Genomic DNA, 20023 nt, shown 5'->3' with positions numbered 1-20023 from the left:
AGAGGTGGATGGAGTTAGTACTGTTGAGTGCTCACCATGTGCCAAGCATTGCATACATTATTTCATTTACCACCCCCCCCATAACCTGATGCATTGTCCTCAGTTTATAGAAAAGGAACTGAGGTTCCAGTTTGCAATGTCACACACTAAGATGTGGCAGAACACAAGCCAGCCATCTCTGATTCCTAGGTCCACAATCTTTCCATGATACTGGGATGAGTGCCCTGATTCTTCCAATTACTCAGTTCTCACCAGAGGTGCAGCCTTAAATAAGTTCATTAAATGAAATGTGGTTTTTTTTTTTTTCCTCAGTCTCTTGAAAAAACATTTATTGAAAACAGACACTCATTAATTTTCACACTATGGGGATATATCCAATATGATAAGCATTCTGCTATTAATAAATCACACAATTTACATCTCTCTCTACACAGAAGGAAAGTAGGCTATCACACCTCCAAGTAAGATAGCTATGCTATATCTATTTCAGCTTAAATTTGGTGGGAGAAGAATAATTTTCCCTCAACCCACTACTGGCCGAAGGTTTTAGTTAAGGATCACTTGGTTGGGAGTTATTAAAAACAAACAAAACAAAGATTTTTAAAAAATCACTCAAACTTATTTATACAAAAGGAAGTTATTTGAAGAAGACAGAAGTGTCTTATGGAATTCATGGTTAGTAAGTTTCATCAGTCCTTATAAGGAACTGGAACCAGAAATTGAAGAGTCAATGGGAAATGAAAAAGGATACCCCCCCACCTCTCTCTCTCTCTCTCTCTCTCTCTCTCTCTCTCTGTGTGTGTGTGTGTGTGTGTGTATGTGTGTGTGTCTGTCCCTTTCTTCCCCCCACTTGGCTTCATCCTCTGCACTCTCTGTGCAGTCTGACCTTCTCTGTTTCTCTGTTTTGGCGAATATTTGGCTCACATAAAAAGCCCTATCTTGGCTGTACACCACTACCAATTTCAGTACTTCACATGATCCTCACCCCACCTCAAGATCCCAATTCTACTTATCAGAAGGCAAAATCTGATTGGTAAGCTTGGATCACATTTCCATACAATTCAATCTGTGTGACTATAGGAATAGGGGATAATCCTATTGATCTCTGCTTTCTGAGAAAGAGATATGTGCAGATCCTTAACAGGATGTGAGAATAACGAGGCATAATTACAAGAGGGAATGATGGGTCTCTGGTATAGCATAAAATATAAGAAGGCCTATGAGAATTGTCAGTGATAGCTGAAAAGCCCAGAAACCAGGGGGGAGGGTCCCTATTATCACAGCAGCCAACAAGGCATGACTATACAGGAACTATTGGGACAAGGACCACTTTAAGCCAAAGTTATATTTCTTTGCCTTTTTGATTCCATCTCTTCCTTTCAAAATTCAACTCACTATGTAATAAAATCCTGGGAACAATCTGAATGTCTATCACTATGAAAATGGTAGACCAAATCCTGGAATAGTCATTGGAAACATTGTAGATATATTAGAAGGAATGAGTTGAATCAATGTGTGTTAAGCTGAGAAAATATTTAGTATTCTAGGAAAAGAAAAAAAAATTACAGAGTAGTATATATGATATACCATTTGGGTTAAAAAAATACACACAAGCAATAACAGCAGCAGCAGAGTTTGAGACAGTGGTGTATGTAAAAGGGAGGAAGGATATACCTGACAACTGACATTATTTTGTTTTGGGAGAGGTAGACTTGGAGAGAGGAAAAGCTGAACAGTTAATATTTTCTTTATATACTTCTGTATTAGTCAGGGTTCTCTAGAGGGACAGAACTAATAGGATAGATACACACACACACACACACACACACACACACACACACACACACACACACGGAGTTTACTAAGTATTAGCTCACATGATCACAGAACCACAATAGGCCATCTGCAAGCTGAGGAGCAAGGAGAGCCAGTCTGAGTCCCAAAACTGAAGAACTTGGAAGAACTTGGAGTCTGATGTTTAAGGGCAGGAAGCATCCAGCACAGGAGAAAGATATAGGCTGGGAAGCTAGGCCTATCTAGTCTTTTCACATATTTCTGCCTGCTTTATATTCCAGCCACGCTGGCAGCTGAATAGATGGTACCCACTCAGATTAAGGATGGGTCTGCCTTTTCCAGCCCACTGACTAAAATGTTAATTTCCTTTGGCAATACCATCACAGACACACCCAGAATCAATATTTTGCATTCTTCAATCCAATCAAGTTGATACTCAGTATTAACCATCACAACTTCTGACTAACTTAGAAAACCTACATGTCATAGTTGTGAACTTTTTAGGTTTATAAATAAAGTGGAAAGTTGTTAGTTATATTTAAAAGCTCCTCTTGAATTTCACATACAACTGAACTCTGTGGACAAACCCCCAAAGAATGTAGACCTCTCCTGATTCTGATATTCTGGCTGAAATGATAGATGTTGACTGTTTCTCTTATCCTTATGCTTACACTATAAACTCCATCAAAGAGCTATTTTTGGACTCCCTACAACATGTAAAACAAAGCCTTATACAGAAGAGATACCAATCAAATCTTTATTAATTAGGATTAACTCAACACTCAGCATTTTTTCCAACATGTCCTGTATGTTGTCTTCAAAAAGGCAGATTTTCTCTAAGAATTTGCCTTTCCCTATAAATGCAACAATATCTATTAATTTTATTTTCTGTTATAATGGCATATTATTTTCTAGCCCTTTCAAGGTAACTTATGTTTTGGTTCCTAATTTGAGTGGAAATAAAATAAGTAATTTTAAAAAGTATATTGTGAGCTCAGTGAACTCTAAGCAGCCACGTGTCTTTAAAATTAATTTGGGACACCCTGACTGACCTTGGCAGGCACAGTTCAGCAAGTCCGGGTCTTGAAAAGCTAAAACTGTGATTAACCCTGTCAGAGATTAAATAGCTGATGTCAAACTCTTCCAAATTACACCCATGCTCGACCTGCTCTTCTTCTTCTGAATGCACCTCATTACTGAGAAACCATCATTCAAGGGATATATACTTAAACGTTTAATAAATCTGTGATCACAATTCTGGTGCATAATTAAAACATTGATAAACATGAAAGAAGAAAAGAGATTGGGAGCAGAACCAAGGTGGAACACAGAACAAAGGGGAGAATAGGATGGAGAAGAGGTTTGTGCTGAGTCTGAGGTCAGAAATTCTGAGCCATTCAGTTGTCTTTTGGACCATGATTTCACTTGGATCTGGTGACAGCAAATTAATAAGGGACTAAAGATCAATTGCAACAAACATTTAAAAAGCTTCCAAGGAGTCAGACCAAGACACTCTCAATAATGCTAGCAATGGCAGCTGACCTTGAATTCACCCATCACCATACAGCAAAAATAATTTATCTCAGTGTAATAAAGACATAATGAATAAAATACATACCTGTAAAAATTACTGAACTGGAAAAGGCTTGGGAGGAAGTACCACATAATGTATACCAAATAAGGTGAATAGCTGGGTGATATAGTGACAGGCAGCAAGATATAGTGAGAAAACAATGGCTCAGGGGTTAAAAGACGTGTTTTCTGGTCCAATTTTTAACCACTAAAATGGTTATGTGGATTTGAACTCATCATTTTGCCTCTTAAGAGTTGCAGATTCCCCATCATAATATTATAAATCACAGGAATGTCTGTTGCTTCTCAAGCTGAAATGTGCAAAAAATCACCTGGGAATCTTGTTAGAATGCAGATTCTGATTTATTTGATTTACAGTAAAACTGGAAATTCTGGATTTTTTTTTTTTGTAATAAAGACTTTTTTTTTTTGTGAGAAGAAGTCTTGCTTTGTCACCAGGCTGGAGTACAGTGGCGCAGTCCCGGCTCACTGCAACCTCCACCACCTGGGTTCAAGTGATTCTTCTGCCTCAGCCTCCTGAGTAGCTGGGACTACAGGCGTGTGCCACCACACCCAGCTAATTTTTGTATTTTTAGTAGAGACGGGGTTTCATCATGGCCAGGATGGTCTCGATCTCTTGACCCCATGATCCGCCCACCTCGACCTCCCAAAGTGCTGGGATTACAGGCGTGAGCCACCACGCCCGGCCAAGATTCTGGATTTTTAATAAGCTCCTGGGTGATCCACAGACCATACTTTGAGAAGCAAGAAATTAGATAATTTCCAAATTCCTTTCCAGTTCTGAAGTTCTGACTGCTAAATCAGAATCTCTACTTGCTCCTGTAAACCCCTCTGAGTTTCCCTCCTCTTCTGGCTTAGGCTGGCCTCTGTCTTTAGATGCAGTCTGCCTTCCTTCCCAATTTAACAGCGCCACAATTCCCATGTCACCTGGGATTCTCCTCCTCAACCAGATGAAGAAAAATGGAAGCTGGAAAACCTTTCCTTTCCCATCTTCTAAGCTTGGAGGCAAGCACAGAGGCTCTTTTCTCTTTAAAAGGCTTTACTGCTCATCATTTGGAACATAGACAAGGGGAAGTTATAAAAGTTTCAGAAAACGTATTAATATCCTGAACATTTCTTGCCAGGGCTTCTTCCTATACATATACACAGAAATATGTTTTATGGAAATGGGAATTACAGTAAGTATATAAATGTTGTTCACCACAAAATTACAATTTGTTTTCTCATTTTATTAAAAATTCTTTAAAAATATAATTTTAATGACTTCATAGGTACTCCATACAAATAATATTCATTATTTATATAGTAATTTTAAGACATTTAAGTTGTTTGTTGCAACTTTAAACAATACTTGGCTCACACCTGTAATCCCAGCACTCTGGGAGGCTCAGGCGGGTGGATCACCTGAGGTCAGGAGTTCGTGATCAGCCTGGCCAAGATGGTGAAACCCCGTCTCTAATAAAAAATACAAAAAATTAGCTGGGCATGGTGGTGGGTGCCTGTAATCCCAGCTACTAGGGAGGCTGAGGCAGGAGAATCACTTGAAACCATGAGGTGGAAGTTGCAGTGGGCTGAGATCACACCACTGGACTCCAGCCAGGGTGACAAAGCAAGACTCCATCTCAAAAACAAACAAAAAACAAAACAAAACAAAACTAAGATAAACATACTCATAACCTTTTTAGTTACCATTTATTATGCATTTGCTATATGCCAGACATTGTGGCAAATGCTATACAGACATCATGTCATTTAATCCTCACATTCATCATATTTCAAGCTGAGCATTATTGTGATTTTCCTTCTATTGAGAAGGAAACTGAGCACAGAAAGGTCAAACAACTTACTCAGGACTACACAGCTGAGTCAGTAGTGGAGAAGGAACCACACTCAGATCTGTCTGTCTCCAAAGCCGCATTCATAGCCACTACCTGACAGTGTCTCCTTGTACCTAAGTCCCCAGGTACCTCTAATTATTTAATTAGGACAGGTTTTTTGTCTGCCTGTATGTGAATTTTAAAATTTAATGACAAAAGTCATGCAGTTTCATGGAAACAATTCGAGCCATATAGGGATGTAAAAGAAAAGTGAGTATTCTTCTTTCCTTTCCATTTCTTGAGGTATATTTTCTTTCTATGCATTTTCTTTGCTTAAATAGTACATAGGAAAATGAGAATCATGTGTTTTTTATTACTTAATCTCTAGAGCCTGGTACAGAGCAAGCTAGGCCTTAATAAACATTTGTTTAAAAAATGAGTGAAACATTGAATGGTTTTTATTTTTACTAAAAATGTAGTCTTAACAATACCAGTTTCTCTGAAATTATTTTCACTTAATATATATCAAGCAATGTTCCAGGGCAAAAGATATAAATAGTCCATAATGTGAATGTACTAAAATTTGTTAAGTCATTTCCCATAAATAGAAATTCACGTTTGTAAGTTTGGGGAGTTTCTAAGTTTCTAATGATGTTGCATTAAACATCAACATGTACCTTTATGTGATGATGAGATGCCTTTAATTCTTTAAGGTAGTCCTGAGAATTGAGATTATTTGTTCAAAGGGAATGTATATTTTTAATTTTAATATTTAATGCCAGGTGATTTTCCTGAAATGCTGGCCAGTTCACATTCAAAGAAGCAGTATGTTAAAATGCCCACATCCCACACCCATAACCACCTTACCAACCTTTTACATTTCTCCCAATCTAGTGCTTAAAACAATCTTGGTGGTTGGATTTGCATTTTTTTTATTACTAGTAAGGTTGAGTGCCTTTTAAAATTTTTCTTTTTTTTCTCTGTGAATTGCAGGAAACTTGCTCTAAAGAAAAATTGCTGGATTAAGGGATGTGAATATTTTAGCAGTGCTTGTCACTTAGCCAAATTGCCTTCCAGAAGTGATGAAACAACTTACCCTCCCACAGGCAGCTCATGAAACCTCTTGTCTCACCAAACTAGGTATTGGAATTCTAAAAAGAAAATAAAGCTGTTTGCCAATTTGAGAGTCTCTGTTGATTTACTTGGGTATTTCTCACCTTCCTGTCAGAGAGCCAGGTGGGAGCTCCTGGTGAGGAGGAAGGAGGGGCCTCAGGCGCCAAGGCCTTGGAAGGGCAGCCAGGAACTATAGCGGGAAGAGGCTAAAGGCATTCTCAAGACCACAGCTGAACAGGAGAATGAGCACTCCTCTGTGTCCAAAAGAATTGAGAAGGCTAGCCCAGGGGTGGGGGTGAGTTTATACGGGAGTCTGCTGCCAGGACATGGCCAGGGTGCTGGGGGGGCCGTGGGGAGGGAGGGGTAGATGTTGCTGTATTGCATGAGCTCAGTTTCTCCTGTCACATTCCAGAAGAGCTGGCCACAAATAGGCAAAACCAAATTGCAAAGAACTTAAGTGAAATCAACAAATACTGCTCATCAATGGCCTTAAGCAGAGCCTCAGTCTAGTGAAGAGATACTTGTGCTGTGAGCTGTATAATCAAGTAGAGGCTGTTTGCACAAATCCTAAAGCAAAAAGGCATGAGCTGCTTGAGAGGCACATTGAGCTATGGTGAATTGAAATAGAAAGAGGCTACCTCCAAGTAGTAGAAACAGGAAATTCTTTCTAGACAGGGGTCAGGTTAGAGATGTCCCCAGTCCTAAAGAAGTAGGTGTCCTATTACCCCCGGCAGTTCCCACACCTCAGAGCTTCAGGTAGTCAGTTGGAAGCCCTCACCAATCCACAGATAGCCCTCACAGATCCATTGGTGGCTCTCACACCAGTCCAAGATCTATAGGTTGATCAGAGTGAAACAGGTAATTCAGACTACTGCTCTTCTCCACACCAAAGTTCACAGATTCAGTTCAAATTGTCTTTGGGTGCCCTCAGCTAGGTCAAGCTGGGATTCAATGTAGCTGTTTAAGAAAGGTGACCTTTAAGAATGTGACCTTGCTGGATTTAGATATGCCTGGGTCTTTGAGAGTTTTACTGAAGAAAGGGGAAGGGATTTTATGTAAGACAGGATGAGGGTAGGAGAAAAAGCAGTAAGAAATGGATGAATGGGTGATTTGGTTGTGATGTGATCCTTGTACCCTTGGACCTTAGGGCCCTTGAGGGATTGGTTTTGAGGCCTTAGGAGAGAGGCATCCAAACCAAAGCAGCAGGATTTGCTGGTCCTGAAAGTCCATGTCTGGACAAAGCTGGGGTAGTCTCAGGCTGAGTTGAGCCCTCCAGACTTGAGAAGTCAGTTCTCTTCCCTGGCCCTTGGACTCTCAGGGTCATAAATCTGAGTGTAGCTTTGCTGCTCTGACAGCCCAGGGCAGTGAGCAGCAAAGGAGGCTGTCTTCAAGAGATTTGCCTCCTCATGAAGGGCATCAGTGAAAGCAGCTGGACTGTCCAGTGAGAAGTGGGAAATAATTGGGGAAGACTAGGGGAGGGAGGATGTGGAAGTCCTTCATAGGTCAATGTGGACGGAAAGCCACCAGGATCTGGGCATTAGTGTCAATAAAAGATTCACTTGTGCTATACTTTCCTGGCACCTGCAGACAATTAAGTTGCACAAAGAATGGTATATGATATCCTGCCTGGTGTGCAATAAAGCTAACTGGTGCTCATTGCTTTGGAGAAATTTTAAACTTCTTCATAAATAAAGGTGCCCAGTCACTTTAGATGAAACCCTCCAGACCAAGCTCAAAGAGCATCTTAGAATCCCGTAGCCTATTTTGACATGTTGTTCATTAGGTTCAGTGGAATTCCCAAAATTAGAATCTGGACTTTTTTGAATTTCTAGAGAGGCCAGAATTGCTTGAATTTAATTAAGTTCCAATTACATAGTAGTTATTATCTATATATTACCCCTGAACATGGGAGATGTTTAACACTTGTTAATTTGGCTTGATATTTTACTCTAGTGCATATATTTTATTTTTCAAAATTATATTAAACCCTGAAGTTTGCATTAGCTGGTCCCATGAGCACCAGTGACATCCTCTCTCTCTAACCACTTTTCTACCTCTCCAACTATTCACACCGTCAAGAGAACCTCTTGCCTGTTTACCTACAATGAGGCCCCATGATTCACCTATAACGACTTTGAGTAGGGAGGAGGGGTAAAGAGCATGAAACTCCCTTTAACCTCCAGAAAAATTCAAGAAATAGAAGCTCTTTGCTTCTCTAGGGGCTTTCCTCCAAATTTCTCATTTGGCAAACGCCATATTTCTGTGACTGGCTTCCCATTTGCAAAGACAAACTGGTTTCAGGACCAAATTAACATAGGCTGTTTATTCATAAACTTGCAGCAAGGGAACCCATCTGCTATCACTTTCATTTCAGCAGGGGCTTGAGGGTGTAGAGAATAGGAAGTTTTAGACAGTAAAATGAAATGCTGGGACAAGAATCTGATTGTCCAACTTTCTGCTAAGGTGGGATGCAGAAGTAGGGGAGATTCATTGATCTTGGGATACTTTTAGCACTTACTGGCCAGCTGCAAAGGAGCAAGCAAGCAGTCAGGGGATATTTCAAACAAGGAAACATTGTTCAGCCTCAGCCCCAGAGGGTTTTCTGTGGCTGGCCACTTTGCAGAACAAGTAGGGATTGATTGGGTGCTTTTTTCATGGGCTTTATGTGAAGCTGACCACCATGGGAGGAAGTTTCTCACATCCAAAACCAGTAATAGTAGAATATTCAAGAAAAAAAAAAAATCTTTTGCTGGAAGATAATTAACTATCATCTTGATTCTAGACTGGAGTTAACAATAATTGAGAAATATATCAATTAAAAGAAGCTTATACTTGCTCCCACCCATTTGACTGCATAAAGCCCAGTGTTTATCAGACTGTCCTCCCTATCTTTTGGGCTCTCTGGAGCAGGTGAACATGTCCCCGTCAGTTGGCCCAGTTGTCATGAGCTACTCAGGCTCTGGAATGCTGCCCTCTGTTTCCCACAGACATCTATTCCCTCCCCTCTTGCCTCTGGAGACCAGCTGTTCTCTGGCCTTTTTACTTTCACCTGTTCCGCTTGAGCCTTCCCTTAGGCTCATTTACCCACAAGGATAGCGGACAGTAGGCTGCAATTCTTTTCAGTGAAAACCTTCACTGAAAGTCAGGGATGGCAAAAGGAAAGCACAAAACAGACTAACCTTTGTGTGATGATCAGAGCTGCTGGGCCCAGGAGGTCCTGAGCAAGCTCTTCCTGACTTTCTCTCAGCTGGCCACCATCTTGAAGGAATCATCTGTCTTCTCTTTACACTTCTCTCCACACTTCTTTCTGACAGTGTATTTCCTAAAGAAAGGCCTAAGACCAACCTGCACCTCCACAAAGGAAGAAGTTCCTCCTGCAATCCCTGCCTACCTCCGCAGTCTTGATTTCCTGTCCCAGCACTGAGCTAGCCTTCACCAAGAGTAGGTATCAGCTGTGATTTCCATTTCCCTCAGAGAAGCTCCACCTCCACTCTCAGGGGTGTGGTCTTACCCTCTGGCTTCCAAGGCAACTAAATTACCCAGGAACACAGCAGGGTAGCTCAGAATATTCCAGGCTAATCAGTCTTATAAAAGACCAAGGGTTTGTTCTCAGGATTTATACACATTACTTTGATCCTGCTAACAGCATGGCAAGGTGAAGATAGTAAAACTCATTTTACACACGAGGAAACTGAAGTTCAGAAAGGTTAAAGAACAAGCCCAGGATTGCTCAGCTGGAAAGAAGTAGAATCAGAATTTGAACTCAACTCAGCTTGAGATGTGATTAAAATAGCCATTATCTCTTCCTACTGTGACCTACCAGAACTCCACTGTCCAATTCCTTTGGTTGTCCATTCTATATTGATATTTCTTTCCTTTCAGCTCCATCTCCCTTTACCTAGCTCGAATTTTCATTGTCAGAATCCTCTTCTCTCCTCTCCACCTCCTCCCTCTTTATCATCTTTCCTTCTCCTCTCCCTTGTCCTCCTTCAACTCCTAAATTTAGAACAAAGGTGGTATGTTCCTATCCACTTAGCAGTCTTACTCGTTAGAAGTGACTGGCAGTTTGATTGACAGGTAAGTGACTTGACTTTTCCTGGGAGCATTTTTGCTTTCCAAAGAGACCATTGTGGTGTCACTGATCCCAGATCTCTGGCACAGCTTAATTTCTTCTAAAAATGTCAGAGTGCAAGGGTTGTGTCCACATAAATTCTAAAACTGAGCAGAAGTTACAGGTCCTTGGAGAAGAAAAGTTGCCTAATTTTGTGGCCGGGTTCCAAAATTCCCCTTAGTAATCCTTCCCCATGACTGTTTCTCTTTTACAAAATACTTTCAGAAGAGTTTGGAATTTGCCTTAAGAGGTGTCAGAACACCTATCCCAAAGCACACTCCAATAGCAAAGTTATCTGAAGCAAATTATTACTGGAAGCAGTGAGTGCAGGGCCTGTATTCAAATGCTAAGAATGTGCTGACTTTGGTGGTCCTTTAAAGCCTTGCAGGTAAATATTAGCTTTCTACATCTTTCAAAGTTACATTTTGTTTTTTGGTATTGTTTTCAAATCAACCTAAAGACTAATTGTACAAGTAAAATAAAACAAAGAGCTGAAAAAAATGTCTGGATAATTGGGTTTAAAAACCTGCTACTGAAAGAAAAATGGACAGAATTTGATCTTTCAAGATCTTCCAAGATCAAATTCCAGGAAGGTAATGTATTTCTTCCCTATCCTGTTACATCTGGCACATTGCTTAACCCTTTTATGTCCTTCCTATGCCCCAAACGATACCACTTAAAATTCAGTGAGACAAGAATGCTTGGCAAATATCCTGAAAGGAAAGGCTCCTCCTTCCCCACTGCTTTTTTCTTCTGGCACCCAGGGAAGAGGTGGAGGAGAGAGGATTTCTGTCTTGATTTCTAGAGTATTTGCCACTGATTTGGACCTATTGTTGACTGCTTACTTTTGGCTGTTTAAAGTTGAGACCTGGACGTTCTGAAATGAAGAAACAAAGAAGGATGTATGTAGAAAGTAAAGAGCCAGGTGGTTTGTAGGAATTATTATTGTTGGTTCTCTGAGTATGAGCCCTGTACCAGTGAGTGACTTGTGGTTTTATACTCAAGTATTTGTATATTCCTTGGCCACAGAGAAATAATTATCCATTTGCCCCAGTTACACTCTAGCCTTGCTTCTAGATGGATATTTACATTTGCAGAGACAAGTCTTGATTTTGACAGTATAGGACTTAGGGGAAAAAAAAATGCCGAGATTGTAAGAAATTCTCACTATAAAGGCAAATACAATCAATCTTTTTCTCAACTGTATTGAGGTACAATTGAAAAACAAAACTGTATATATTAAAGGTAAACAATATAATGTTTTGATATATGTATGCATTGTGAAATGATTTCCACACTCAAGCTAATTAGCATTCACATAACTTTACATAGTTATGTTTTTTATGTGTGGTGCAAATACTTAAGAGCTACTCTCTTAGTATACAATAGACAATTATTGACCATAAACACCATGCTGAACATCAGGTCTCTAGAACTTACTCATTTTATTTTATTTTGAGATAGACTCTAGCTTTGTTACCCAGGCTGGAGTGCAGTAGCACAATCTTGGCTCACTGCAACCTCTGCCTCCTGGGTTCAAGCAATCCTCGTGCCTCACTCTCCCGGCTAGCTGGGACTACAGGCGTGCACCGCCACACCCAGATGATTTTTTTTTTTCTTTAGTAGAGATGGGGTTTTACCATGTTGCCCCATATGGTCTTGTACTCCTGGCCTCAAGTGATCCATCCACCTTGGCCTCCCAATGTGCTGGGATTACAGGCATAAGACACTGCACCCAGCTGAACTTATTCATTTATAACTTCACATTTGTACCCTTTGAACAACATCTCCCCATTTCCCCCACCCCAAACCCTGGCAACTAGCCTTCTTCTTTCTATTTCTATGAGTTCAACTTTTTAAGATTCCTTATACAAGTGAGATCATGCAGTATTTGTCTCTTCTGTGTCTAGCTTATTTCACTTAGCTTAATGTCCTCCAGTTTTGCAAATGGCAGAATTTCCTTCTTGTTTTAAGGCTGAATAATATTCTATTGCATATCTTTATATACACCACAATTTAAAGAAAAAAATTATTTTGGATTCTGGGACAGAATTGAAGTGTGCATGCTTGTTGTATGGGTATACTGCACACTGGTGAGGATTAGTCTTCCAGTTTACTCATTACCTAAATGGTGAATGTTGTACCTGATAAATAATGTTCACCCATGGCCCCCCATTTCAGCCTCGCCACTTTTTGGAATCCCCAGTGTCTCTTACCTCCATCTTTATGTCAATTATACTCATTGTTTAGCCTTCATTTATAAGTGAGAACATGTGGAATTTGGTTTCCTGCTTTTGAGTTACTTCACTTAGGATACTGCCCTCTGGCTTCATCCATGTTGCTGCAAAGCTCATTATTTCTTTTTATGGCTGCATAGTATTCTATGTACACCACAATGTCTGTATTCATCTGTTGGCAGACACTTAGATTGTTTACATATCTTGGAAATTATAAATAATGCCGCAGTAAATATGGGGGTGCAGCTCTCTCTTCAACATACTCATCTATCCTTTGGAAATATACCCCGTTGGGATTACTAAATCATATGGTAGCTTTATTTTTAATTTTTTGAAGAACCTCTGTATTGTTTTCCATAATTGCCATACCAGTTTACATTCCCACCAGCAGTGCATAAGGATTCCCTTCCCTTACAACCTTACTAACACTTATTGCCTTTTTACTTCTTGATAATAGCAGTCTTAACAAGTGTGAGGTGATATATTTTTGTGGTTTTAATTTGCATTTCTCTGATGATTAATGATGTTGGGCACTTTTTCATATACCTGCTTGCCATTTGTATGAAATAGAACCATCTTAATTGAGGGAGTAGAAATAAAATTCCACCTCTAAAAACTGATCCCTAATTAGATAGATTTTTTGCCAGATACGAGGTCAACTCACAAAAAATCAACAGTATTTCTCTTTAGCAGAAAAATCCAATCATAAAATATAATCAGAAATTAATATTCACCATAGCAAAAAAGTTATAAAGTATATAGTATAAAATGAAGAATGTCTAAGGCGTCTCTATTCTGTTAAAGTATATAAAAAAAATTCTGATCAAATGGAGAGATATTCATTCTCTTGCATGGGACAACTTTGTTGAGAACTTGCCCTGTCAGCTATGATCATACTACAAAACCTAGTAACAAAAACAGTATAGTTCTGGTTCCAGGGTAAACAAATAGACCAGCGAAATAAATTACAGAGCTTGGAGGTGCACTTATATGTGTATATGAACCTAATAAATGTTAAATGTGGTACCACAAAACAATGGGGCTAACAAACACCAGTTAGTGAACAGTGTTGAGAAAGAACTATTGGGAGTGAGGGGAGAGAGATGCTTAGCAGATAAAGACCAAAGGGAAAAGAAAAACTATGAATACTGCCACATTTGTGTTTTTGCTCCATCTAGGTAAATTGAGACAGTTACTTTTTAGAAGCATGTGACAAATTCTTTGAAGAGGATTAAGAGTTGAGCTTTCCTTGGTATGTTTGTAGTGTGAGGGGATTGTATTGCTGGCTGCTTAGGTGTGTATGTGTAGACGAAAAACTTACGTATGGCCTGACATGTTGCTGTTTTTGGCATCTGGCTAGGATATACCTACCTAAGCCAATACGGTGTTCCCACCTTCAAGCTGGACACTGCCCAGAAGGGAAAGAGTGAATTGAAAGAACAGGAGGAGGGCAGAGAGTTGGCTTAAAAGCAGACACTGAGTTTACTGGCATATGCTGAGCATGTGGGTGAAGCTGAAGGTACTTGGGTCAGTGTGGATCTTCCCTCTTCCGATTATGTTTTAGGCATTATTTTTAAACAGGGTTTCTAGCATTGGCCATTTTAACAAAATCGATTTGTCAATGTGTTCAAAAAGTTGGGCCAACTTTTGTCCTTAAGTTGATTAAATTCTCCAGCTGTTTTGGTCCAGCCGCCAGTGCCTCAAATCACATTGCAAAGGCCCAGTGCATTCTAGCAAGACGGAAAGGGCCTTGGAACCACAGGCCCACAGAAGGCAGTTGCCCCCCCATGGTCCCTGAAGTGCTGCCCACTGGCTGAGGTAGAGGGCTCAGACTTGTTCTTTTTGACATAGATGCAACAGCAAGACTTCAAGCTCCAGACACTGTCAACTTCTGTTGCACTGAAGGGTTGTTAGGTTGAAAATGGAAAAGAATTTGGTTGAATACAAAAATACAGGTAGAAGGAATAGTACAATAGGGAAATTATAGTTAACAATAACTTATTGTATATTTCAAAATAGCTGTAAGAATTAGAATGTTGCCAACACAAAGAAAAGTGTTTAGGATAGATGGATATTCTAGTTACCCTGACTTGATCATTATACATTGCATACAGGTATCAAAATACCACATGTATCCCCAAAATATGTACAGCTATGACATATCAATTAAAAAATACAAACTAAAATAAAATTTCCAAAGGAAAAAAATTCTTCGAAATAAATGCATCATCAATTGCAACTATTTCCAGGACTATTGCAACTATTTTAAAAGAATGTGTTTTTGGAATTGGATTTTTTTACTCATCAGAGGGTAGTCTTTTTTTTTTCTTTTTTTGACTTAAATTGTCTAATTTTCTCTGCTTTATCAGTTTGCCAATGAAGACCAAGGATACTAAGTCTTCCAAAACTGACTGCTCCTAAAGTATTATGTTTCATGTGACCTCAGAATCTCTCGCCCCTCTTGGAGCCAATGTGATGTAATAAAAAGCACAAGGGCTCTGGAATCAGACAGGCTCTGGGACTCGCCTGTCTCTTTCCAGCAGCAATCTAGGGCAAATTGTTTAGCCTCTCTGCTTCTCAGCTACTTCTATAAAATGGGGAAATAATATCGATTCCATTATGTCATTGTGAGGATTAAGTGACATCATAAAGACAAAAGTGCTTAGTTCCTTGTAAATATTAAATGCTCAAAGGTAGTTCTTGAAATTTGTTTGTTTGTTTGTCTATTCTGTTTTATGTGACCCTGGGCAAGATGTCAAAGTTAAATCAAGTTCCATTAAGGGGTCATGAGGGCCAATTGGCTAATCTGCAAAATTATCTTTTGTATTAAAGAGTAGACATTTCCATTACAAGCAACTTTCCTGTGTGTTGTAGGTACCTTAGGCTTGGTTCATGTTTTTAAGTGGGAGTTCAGTGGGCACCTTGAGTCGTGGAGCCCAATCAAGATGTTTAGGCCGCTCCTTGCCCGATACATGTGCTGGCGGGTAAATGGCATGCAGTTCCAATTCTGTAGGCAGTCTTTCAGACCGTGGCGGTGGAAAGTTCAGGATGCCTCAACCAGTGGTCCCCAGGCTGCTAATATTGGGAGCACTCAGCACCTTACTCTGCAGCTTGCCTTTAGAAAGAGGTTATTTCACTGCCTCACAAAACAGCCTTGAAAATATGTTCTCTTTCCTGAGCCCCAAACACATTCCTTCCAGAAAATCAAGAGAGCTAAAATGTTCCTCTTCTACTTCTTCAGATATCCCTGGTTCAGACTACCCCTGGTGAGTCTAAAAATATACTTTGAGTTTATTTTGACCATCTGAAGGCACTTTCCAGTGCCCTTCTTTGCCATGTCCTCATAAAATGGTCCTCAGCCAATTAGCAAGCCCCAGAGCAGCCCATAATTAGTTCTAGGAGACCCATGGCATTATTGGGCTGCAGAGATAGGGCACATGCCACCAGAGCTTTTGAGATTCCACATCAGCTTCCTAACTGATTCTGACAGATCCCTTGAGTGGGGTCTGGCCCACCAGGCAGACCCAGGGGCGGGTGCTTTTATAAGTGGGAATCCGTCTTTCCTGACTCCATACTCTGGAGGGTGGGCCATTGTCTTTTCTATTAAACTCCTTTGCCATGTTTCCAGGTTTCATTTGCTCTTTACTGTTTTTTTTTATTGGAGTTATTTCCAGAACTCATTTGGTTTTCTCTCATCTCTGGGTTTTTACACAGGTTCTAACTTCTTCCTGAAATACTTTTCCCCAGATATCTCCTCCATATCCCCTCTTTTCATTCTCTAATGAAATCCCATTTGTCCTTTCAGTCTTAGCTTAGACACATTGCCTCTTCTAGGAAGCTTTCCCTCTCACCTCTCCACCAGCGTGTCAGGGTTAGGGGATTTTTCTCTGCACCCCAGGACATCCTGATTTTCTCTATCAGGGTGCTCTATCAGCATGCAGTAACTGCATGCTCACCTATCTGCATACCCACTAGGCATGAGGTCTGGGCAACCAGGACCCATCTTTATTGTTTGCCATGGCCTCCTCAGAACTCGAGCTCAGTGCCTACCTCATACAACTGCTCATTGACACGGGCAAGGTTCTATTTGTTCTTTATAGAGATGTTCCCATTATTTTTGGTCTCTTCCAACCCAAAAGCCAGACCCTTGAAAATGGACTTACATCTTAAAAGAAAAAGAAAACAAAAGATACTGCAGTAAAAGTTCCAACCTACTCTGCAACTCAGTAGCTTTAGGCAAGAAACTTAGCATCCCCAGACCCCCGGTGCCTGTTTGTTAAAAGGGAATAGTAATGTCTTCAAAATGTAAAGATGGGAAGCTCTTTTGAGTTTCTTCTGAGAGATCTGGGATTTGATTTCCTGAACCTGTATCATTATCAGAAGGAAGAAAGAGGAAATGTTGGGAAGAAATCTAAGGAAGGGGAACAATCCCAGCCTGGTTCTTTGGTATCCTGCCGTCCTGGAGTTTCTGATGCAGTTAACATGTAAAGAATAACAATTATATTACAATTTTTATGATCTGTTTCTCTCTAAGCAGGTGGCAGTCTTAAATCAAATTCATGTCTTTTAGACTTGGACATCACTCCTATTGGCAAGTACTGTAGTTTTAGGTTAGAGGAAAACAGGCTAGGATTAAAAAGACAAAAGGCATCTCAGATCTCAAGCAGTTTCTGGCATATGATATTTTGATGATGTTAAGGTAAACAGATTAAGGATCTGTGGATTGCGTTCTTCATGAATTATAGAGATTTTGAAATTAAAGGGGAAAGTTCTCTGGGCAAAATGTGTTTTTCATTTGATTGAACAAAAACTGTACAAAAAGACCTAAAAAATGGTTATTTTGAAAGCAGCTGCTTTTCCCTCCTGTCCCTGTTTAAACTTCTTTATCTTTTTAAATTTTTGTGGAAAAAAATAGGAGTTTTGGAATTAAAGAGACCTAGATTCAAACAATCTGCAATAAATAAGCCACTGGTCGAGTTGCTTAATGATTGTAAACCTAGGTGTGTTAATTTTCAAAAAGACCATGACAAACTGTACCTGGAGGATTTATTGCAAGGATTAAATAGATTGATATTAACAGTATCTAGCCAACCCAGTGCCTGCAGTATGTAGTAGCTGCTTGATGTTATAGTATTTTTGCTAAGAAGTATTTCTTTTCTAACATACACACACACATACACATGAATCGCTTGTTTCAAAACATACTAATTTCAAATCACACTATGTTCTAGGAGCACATGTGCCCTCTCAGCAAGCTTCTTATCCCGACTTACCTTCTGTAAAGGACATTCTCAGTATTTTTGTTGGAGTTTGCTTTCAGAAATATCAATGACCAGTAAACATAACTTATTTGTTCATAAAGAAACCAACCTTAGAAACTAAATGGCTAAAAACAAAATGTCTGGGGAAATCATGGTGAAGACAACTCACAAAATCAGAGGAAAATCTAGAGAACCAAAGCTCGGCAAGGACTGAAAGCAAATCAGCTCTAACGTTTCTGGGAGCAGGAACTACCTGTCAGTTGGGAGAATTATGTGATTCCTGGTGCAAAAAGCTTAAAAATGCTGCTGTGGATTACTGTTTCACTGTTTATGATCACATCTTAATATCCTGACTGAGTTATTTCAAGGACATGATTATCCTCCTACTGGCTGGGAATGGCTTTCACTTTTTTGCCTCAAAGTATGATGGTTCTAATATTTAGGGGTGGAAACTGCTAGAGGAAATGACTGTTCATTAAATTTTAATATTCTGCACTTGGGGCTGATTTGCCTACTGTGGAATTATTAAGAATATGCAAACTCTAAACATTATTTGAAAATGATGATTTTTCCTAGTTACAGGTCTGGGAGATGAATTTATTTTAAATATTATTGACCGTAAATTTGTCATGGGAATGCCTGGGCCAAAAGACTAGGTAGACTTTTAAAAATTATTTTTGAGTAGATGAAGGACATAGTCAAATCAGCAATTGGATGAATTCAGAGAAGAAAAATAAGCAAATTCAAAAACTTTTAGTAGGCTGAGAAAGTATAATGCCATTTCAAGGGCAGCCTTTGATTTCTGGCCTATGTTATCCTTGTTAGCACCTGTCTCTGGTATTTGTGGGCTGCCTGGGTGCTCTAATGCTCAGACACTGGAATGGTTTCCAAGGAGATGTTATAACAAATTCTGTCAACGTTGCATGTGAGTTAGGCTTCTTAGTAAGCAATGCTGAATCACCTCCTCTCTAAGCTGGGTTGATGCCTTAGCTTAGAGGAAAAGGGCTTATTATAGCAAAACTGAATTCATAAAAAAATTGAGCAGGCTCTGTGTCTGAGCCATATCTGACTGAAAGCCTTTGGTAACTAAGGACAGTTAATATGTCAGAGGACAGTCGCCAGGTCCCTAGGTACGATCAGGGTCTTTAGCTCTGACTGGGAGTGTTAATGCCACAGCCTATGTTCCTGGAGTGGAGCCATCTTTGTGCACAGCTTTAGGTCTTTCGCCTCTCTTCTTCCTCTCTCTGACAAGGCAACTGCTTCCAGGTAAGCTTCAACCAGCTTTGTGGAGGCACCACCTGACATCAACTACTTCCAGCCCTCTCATTCTTGCTACCTGCCCCAGAGCATCCCTGGAATTGTGGGGACACAGGGGACAGGAATTGGTGGGCAGTTGCTACTCCCTTTCATTTTTTGGGTAATTGTAGACCCCTCAGATAGTCTCATGGGATGGAGCATAATGGTGGCCAATTCAACATCCATCCTTTTTATTTTCTTCCTTCCCAGTTTTGCTTTCTTGTCCCTTCCTCTTGCTCCCTGGAATTACTTTCTAATTCAACTTCCTGCACATATGTCTCTTCCAGGTCTGCTCTGGAGAGAACCCAGTCTCAGACAACTTCTCAGGACTGTCATCCAAAATAAGCCTACCCTTCTTGCTAAGGTCCCTGAGTCGGGTGATATATTCTTTCACAAGGCTTACTTTCAAGCAAGGATTAGAATCATTCTGTTTTCTCATAAGATAATAAAACATTTGCATGTGCACACAAAATCATACCACTTTCCTATAAATGGCATTTTATGATTTCAGAACTTGACTGTTTTCTTAAGCACTTAAGGTTGAGTTCTTATTGTTTGTAACCTCAGCACAACCTTCACCTGGAATCTATAGCCCACTTGGCAGACAGCCTGGACAGATGAGTTAGTTTACCAACCTCATGAATAAAGTGATATAACTGAAAGTAAGGCAGCAATAACTAGTTTCTCATTACAAAAACATAGGGACTTTGTGATTTAGAAGTTTGAGCAGGGAGCAAGAAGTAGTTTGTGGCTAGAATAAGGAAGAAGATCTTGTTAAAGAGATTATGGCCCCATGTAATA

Source organism: Sapajus apella, unplaced genomic scaffold (assembly GCF_009761245.1).
Source record: "Sapajus apella isolate SASKATOON/1434 unplaced genomic scaffold, GSC_monkey_1.0 scaffold16, whole genome shotgun sequence".
Lineage (NCBI taxonomy): Eukaryota > Metazoa > Chordata > Mammalia > Primates > Cebidae > Sapajus > Sapajus apella.
Note: the sequence above shows the minus strand (reverse complement) of the source record.